General features: G+C 44.1%; 1 non-coding gene across 1 annotated transcript; it reads right to left on the reverse strand.

Moving 5' to 3' along the window:
* Positions 1-2767: 2767 nt before the first annotated feature.
* LOC115161596 (U2 spliceosomal RNA) lies at positions 2768-2949 on the reverse strand. The gene has a single exon (XR_003869305.1). It is a non-coding gene; the product is annotated as a U2 spliceosomal RNA (small nuclear RNA).
* Between the last annotated feature and the right edge of the window lie 3699 nt (positions 2950-6648).

Genomic DNA, 6648 nt, shown 5'->3' on the forward strand with positions numbered 1-6648 from the left:
GTTCTTTGGGCTTGCAAGCCTCCCCCTTTTTTCCTCCAAAGATAACGATCGTCATTATGGCCAAACTGTTCTATTTTTGTTTCTTCAGACCAGAGGACAATTCTCAAAAAATTACAATCTTTGTCCCCATGTGCAGTTGCAAACCATAGTCTAGCTTTTTTATGGCTGTTTTGGAGTGGTGGCTTCTTCCTTGCTGAGCGGCCTTTCAGGTTAGGTTGATATAGGACTCGTTTTACTGTGGATATAGATGATTTTGTACCTGTTTCCTACAGAATCTGGGATTGATTTGCACTTTTCGCACCAAAGAACGTTCATCTCGGCTGCTTGGTCCCATGGTGTTTTTACAGATGAACGTGGTACCTTCAGGCATTTGGAAATTGCTCGCAAGGATGAACCAGACTTGTGGAGGTCTACAATTTTGTTTCTGAGTTCTTGGCTGATTTCTTTTAATTTTCCCATGATGTCAAGCAAAGATTGTAAGTAGGCCTTGAAATACATCCACAGGTACACCACCAATTGACTCAAACGATGTCAATTAGCATATCAGAATCTTCTAAAGTCATGACATAATTTTCTGGAATTTTCCAAGCCGCTTAAAGCTACAGTCAACGTAGTGAATGTAAACTTCTGACCCACTGGAATTGTGGTACAGTGAATTATAAGTGAAATAATCTGTCTGTAAACTATTGTTGGAAAAATTACTTGTGTCATGCAGAAAGTAGATGTCCTAACCGACTTGCCAAAACTGTAGTTTGTTAACCTCTCTAGGGTATGTGGGACGAACTCATCCCACCTACGTAACAGCCACTGAAATCCAGTGGCGCGATTTTTGAATCGTTAGAAATACTATTACTTCAATTTCTCAAACATATGACTATTTTACAGCTATTTAAAGACAAGAATCTCGTTCATCTAACCCCACTGTCCGATTTCAAAAAGGCTTTACAACGAAAGCAAAACATTAGATTATGTCAGCAGAGTGCCCAGCCAGAAAAAATCAGACACCCATTTTTCAAGCTAGCATATCATGTCACATAAACCCAAACCACAGCTAAATGCAGCACTAACCTTTTATGATCTTCATCAGATGACACACCTAGGACATTGTGTTATACAATACATGCATGTCTGTTCAATCAAGTTCATATTTATATCAAAAAACAGCTTTTTACATTAGCATGTGACGTTCAGAAAAAGCATAACCCCCGCAAACTTCCGGGGAATTTACTAACAGTTTGCTAAATTACTCACGATAAAAGTTCACAAAAAGCATAACAATTATTTTAAGAATTATAGATACATTACTCCTCTATGCACTCGATGTCCGATTTTAAAATAGCTTTTCGGATGAAGCACATTTTGCAATAATCTAAGTACATAGCCCGGCATCACAGGGCTAGCTATTTAGATACCCACCCATGTCAGCCTCCACCAAAATCACATTTCCTATAAGAAAAATGTTCTTACCTTGCTTGTTCTTCATCAGAATACACTGCCAGGACTTCTACTTCAATAACAAATGTTGGTTTGGTCCCAAATAATCCATCGTTATATCCAAACAGCGACGTTTTGTTCGTGAGTTCTAGACACTATCAGAATGCTTCATCACGGTGTCGCGCATGGCGCATTGGCATGACAAAAAATGTCTAAATATTCCATTACCGTACTTCGAAGCATGTCAACCGCTGTTTAAAACCAATTTTTATGCCATTTATCTCGTAGATAAGTGATAATATTCCGACTGGGAATATGCATTGAGCCTAAAAAGCCGAATAAATTTATCCTCAGGAGCGAATCGTGCACGTGCCTCATTCAAAGGTCCTCTGAGCAGCCACTTACAAAAGGTGATAATGTGTTTCAGCCTGAGGCTCCCTCGTAAACCTTCAGGTTTTTCGCGGGTTCTGAGAGCCTATTGGAGCCCTGGGAATTGTCACGTTACAGCTAAGATCCTTACTTTTCAATAAAAAGATGCAAGACGCACGACTCCTTGTCAGACAGGGTACTTCCTGCTTGAAACCTTGTCAGGTTTTTGCCTGCCATAGGAGTTCTGTTATACTCACAGACACCATTCAAACAGTTTTAGAAAATTCAGAGTGTTTTCTATCCAAACCTGAACAATAATATGCATATTCTAGCTTCTGAGTTGGTGTAGGAGGCAGTTAAAAATGGGAACATATTTTTTCCAAAATTCTCAATACTGCCCCCTATCCCAAACAGGTTAAGCCTAGTGCGACTATTTGTTCAAAGCCCGGAAAACACGCCAGTCGTCGTCGGGCTTGAACTCAATTGCACAGACAGACAGACAGACAGACAGACAGACAGACAGACAGACAGACAGACAGACAGACAGACAGACAGACAGACAGAGACAGACAGACAGACAGACAGACAGACAGACACACACACACACACAGAGACAGACACACACACACACACAGAGACACACACACACACACACACAGACACACACACACACAGAGACACACACACACACACACAGAGACACACACACACACACACACACACACACACACACACACACACACAGAGACACACACACATACACACGGACACAATCCTGACCAATGTATTTTTTTTTTTTTTTTTTTTAAATTTTCAAGTAAAATTGCGGGAAAACGGGGGACCCCATGAAGGGGGCTTCGCCCTTGTTTCAGTTTGGATGATTCTTCTTTTTTCATTCCTTCTCTTCTTCTGCTAGCTGTTTTACATAGCTTTGTGTATTTCTTTTTCCTTGACAATGGGAGAAAAGTGTTGCACCGTTCCCGGAGGTACTGCAATACCGGGTCGATGCGTGGAGCGGACGGAGCATGCCCCATTTCAGACTCCCTGTTCGAAAAATCCATTTAATATGTAGTCCCCCGATTGGGGACGTATCAGATATTAAACTGATAAGAACAGATTTTTTTAGATTTTTTTTGAAAAAAGAATTCATTACAATCAATACCATTCATACCATACAAATCAAAATTTTCATTCAAACTAAATTAATCATGGTATTTTTTGTTCTAAAAACAAACGAAAACCCAAACAAAAACTCAGGGGAGCATCATCCCTCCCCGTCATCCTAAACACTACCTTTCCCTATCTTCCCGTCCCTAATCTAAAATAACCCCAGCCCTAAACCCCCCTTCCACCATTCCCGGGCAGCGTGCTGCCCCCACTTCCTCTCCTCCCTCTTCATCCTCCCTCTCAAATCTCCTTCCACCCTCCTCACTATTCCTTCCACCCCCCAATCATTCCCTGTCTTGAAACCTGTTGGGGATCTTATCCCGATCTTATCCCGGTATTGGGATTCATTGTCATGTGACCATGGCGGGTAATTCAAAACTGCAAGAGTAATCATTTCAAATACTCAAATAATCAACTATTTTCCTCCATTTGAAAGATACACATCTCCTAAATCTAACCACGCTGTCCGATTTTCAAAGAGGCTTTACGGAGAATGCATAAAGTTAGGTTATGTTAGGAGAGTACATTGACAATAGCTGTGTGTAATGTTTAGCCAATTCAAAGAAGGGCATCAACAGACAGAAAACTAGCTAGAATTATGCACTTACCTTTGACAATCTGCATCAGATGACACTCATAGGACATTATGTTATACAATACATGCATTTTTTGTTCCATCAAGTTCATATTTATATCCAAAAACAGCATTTACAGTCGCGGTGAAATTCAGAATTTTTTTCGGCTCGAATGCTCCCAGTGAATCCAGCATTACAAATCACGGAATTACTATTCGAAAACATTGGTAAATTATAATATTGTCATTCAAAGAATAATATATTATCATCTCGTAATTGCTACCGAATGGCCAGATCTCAAAATAACTTTACTGGGAAATCACATTTTGCAATAAACGGGGTACTATGCTAAGAACAATAAGCTAAGCTATACAGTTAGCATCATCTAATATCGATAATAACATTGTAAATATCCCCTTACCTTTGATTATCTCCATCAGAAGGCACTGCCAGGGATCCCAGGTCCAGAACAAATGTGGTTTCTTTTGACAAAGTTCATAATTTATGTCCAAATAACACCAAATAGTTAGCGTTCAGTAGGCTCCCACAAAACGTGGTGGGGGGGTGTAAAGTCACGCCGAAAAGCTAAAAAAAACCGAGTAAATAATCTATTTACGTTCGTTCAAACAAGTCAAACGTTGTTTAGCATTAATCTTTTGGTCCATTTTTAACGTGAAACATCAGTAAACATCAGTAATATTTTCACACAACCTATCAAGTGTCTAGATAAACGATTATGACAAACACACTCTTCTCAGATTTATGCGCAGGTGCAAAAAATGAAGTGATGACGTGTCAACTTCCCTGCATTCTAATTCGGTCTGTATTCATCACAGATGATCCAAACAACTTTATAAAGATCGTTGACATCTAGTGGAAGCCGTAGGAGTTGCGAACTGAATCCTTTCTCACTATGGTATCTATAAAACAATGACACTAAATAGTACAGTCACAAAATTCACATTTTTTTTTAAATCTATTTTTCACAGGTTTTTGCCTGCAATATGAGTTTTGTTATACTTACAGACACCATTCAAACTGTTTTAGAAAATTCAGAGTGTTTTCTATCCAAACCTGAACAATAATATGCATATTCTAGCTTCTGAGTTGGTGTAGGAGGCAGGTAAAAATGGGCACATATTTTTTCCAAAATTCTCAATACTGCCCCCTAGCCCAAACAGGCTAGCTGCCTGGCTTCCCACAGCCCCCGCTTAAAGAGGATCATGAGAAGCCAGAGCAGAAACCTATCCCTATCCGTTCCCCTCGCTCCCCCTACACCTCTCTCTAACCTAGCCCACGTCAAAACAAAATCCCCTCTAACCCTTCCTAACAACACCCGTGCCTTCGCCCATACTACTCCGGCAATGGCACAGTCCCAAAAGACATGGCGCACAGTCTCCTCCATGCCACAAGAAAGTCTTGGGCAGGTGGGGGATCGCGCCAAGATATGCCGGTACATGGTGGAGCGTACCGGCAAACACTTGTGGAGGCTCAACCAATTCAGGTCCTTGAGCCTGTTGTCCAGACCCCGCGCCTGCACTCCTTCCCAGACCACTGCCGGGATGCCAACCACAGGTGCTGGACTTACTGCCCGTCTGACCTCCTCGTACAGGTGCCTGTGATCTAAACCTACTCGGGCGACTTCAACCTCGGGGTGCGCACTCAGCCACTTGGCCGCATGGCCAAAGTGCCACGGCAGCTGTTCCGCCCGAGGACCCGTGTTAGACCACACCATTACGCTTCTCGCCTGATACGAGAAGAACACCCGCAGGAAGTAACCGGACGGGTGTAGTACTGGCTGAGCAAGCTCCGCTAACAGAAAAGAAACAAAAATTGCGTCCAGCTTGAGGGGGAGATGTGGTACCCCCTACCTCCCTCCCCGATGGGACAGATCATGCGTGCCCTGGCGACCCACTCGTACCTGCCACCCCACATGAACTGAAACACTAGCCTCACTAGAGGCCTAATCAGACAAGCCGGCAATGGGTAGATGTACGCCAAGTACAATAGAGATGGCAATACATCCACCTTGAGAACCAGGACCTTGCCCAAAAAGGAGAAAGACCTAGCCCTCCACATTGCTAGCTTCCTCTGTACCACTGCGATGCCCATGTTCCAGTTCAGCGTCGCTGAACCGGAGGTCTCAAAATGGACCACAAGTATCCTCAGGGCCCGTTACAGAGAGATAACCCTCCGGGCACATCCGTCCTACCACTCCATCTTCCGAAAAACTTAACGGAAGACTTCGCGTGGTTAAGAACCGCCCCCGACGCTCGGGTGAAGTCCCCGATGATGGCAAGGGACCTCATCAGGCACGAGTCCTTGCAAAGAAGCAAGGAGGTATCGTCGGCGTACTCTGTCAACTTTACATGGAGACCGCCGCTTCCAGGAATCAGCAAGCCCTCCACCCCTGTGTCTGCCCTAATGGCAGCCCCCAGAGGCTCCATGTACAGAACGAAGAGGAGAGCCGAGAGCGTGCATCCCTGCCTGACCCCAGACGAGAGGTCAAAAACGTCACCTAAGTGACTGTTAACGCTAACCCGGCACCCCGCTCCAACATATAAAGTACGGATCCATCCTATAAACTTTTCCCCAAATCCTAATCTACCTAACACCCTGAATAGAAAGGATCTATTCACGCGATCAAAGGCTTTTGCCTGATCTAGCGCTGCTACCATTAAAGGCAGCCCTCTATCTTCTACCCAAGCGATGGAGTCTCTAATCAACTGGAGGTTCCATCGAACAGAGCGTCCCTCTACCCCGCACGTCTGATCCTCGTGGACGACGTAGGGAAGGTCTGTGCGCAGCCAGTCTGCTAAAACCTTTGCAAGTAGCTTGTAATCTACGCACAGCATGGTCAACGGCCGCCAGTTGCCAAGGTCAGTTGCTTCCCCCTTCTTATAAAGAAGTGACAGCACACCGACAGCCATCGATCCCCCGGGACCCCCGTCTCTAGGATGGCCTTCAAGACTTCGAGGACCACTGGTCCAAGTATACCCCAAAACTTGAGGTAAAACTCGGCCGGTAGCCCATCCATCCCAGGCACCTTCCCTTTTCCCATCCTCCTGAGAGCGCTCTCGACCTCTTCGAGGGAGATCTGAGC

The sequence above is a fragment of the Salmo trutta genome, chromosome 24 (assembly GCF_901001165.1).
Source record: "Salmo trutta chromosome 24, fSalTru1.1, whole genome shotgun sequence".
Lineage (NCBI taxonomy): Eukaryota > Metazoa > Chordata > Actinopteri > Salmoniformes > Salmonidae > Salmo > Salmo trutta.